We start from the raw sequence: 537 nt of genomic DNA, 5'->3' as shown, positions 1-537 counted from the left end.
TTCTCAGTCAACCCTCCTCAAGCCACTCCAGCACTGAATAAAAACTGAGTGAGGCCCTGGGTCTCTCTCTTTTTGTTCCAGAAAGCCATCTTTGTGGCTGGACTTAGAGTCCCTGACACCCCGATATTTCAAAATATAATTCAGTGTCCTTTTTATCCCGCCATGGGTTGCATTGTAAGCGACAGATTGGAATTAACGGTGGGATTCCAATAACGTAACTTTGAGACTACAAATATTGGCTTCTTTGAACAAGAAGAGGACCTGGAAGTGACTCCTACAGAGAAAGGGCACCAGGATGGGGGGAAGAGGAAAGAAATGACTGGAAAAGGAAAACATGCAGGATGGTTACCTTAGCAGCGTCTCTTAGCTCACTGAAAAGGAAGGTGTGTGCTAAACTCAAGTGGAGAACTTCTTATGGCCATATCGTGTACTCGGAGTAATGACTTTAAAGAAAGTAATATGTCATGAATTAACTATTGTTAATCTTCTATTTTGTTGTGAAATGTTGTTTTACTTCCTGTCCATGAATTAAAAAGA

The sequence above is a fragment of the Octodon degus genome, unplaced genomic scaffold (assembly GCF_000260255.1).
Source record: "Octodon degus isolate 3935 unplaced genomic scaffold, OctDeg1.0 scaffold00418, whole genome shotgun sequence".
NCBI lineage: Eukaryota > Metazoa > Chordata > Mammalia > Rodentia > Octodontidae > Octodon > Octodon degus.
This window is presented reverse-complemented; position numbering follows the sequence as displayed.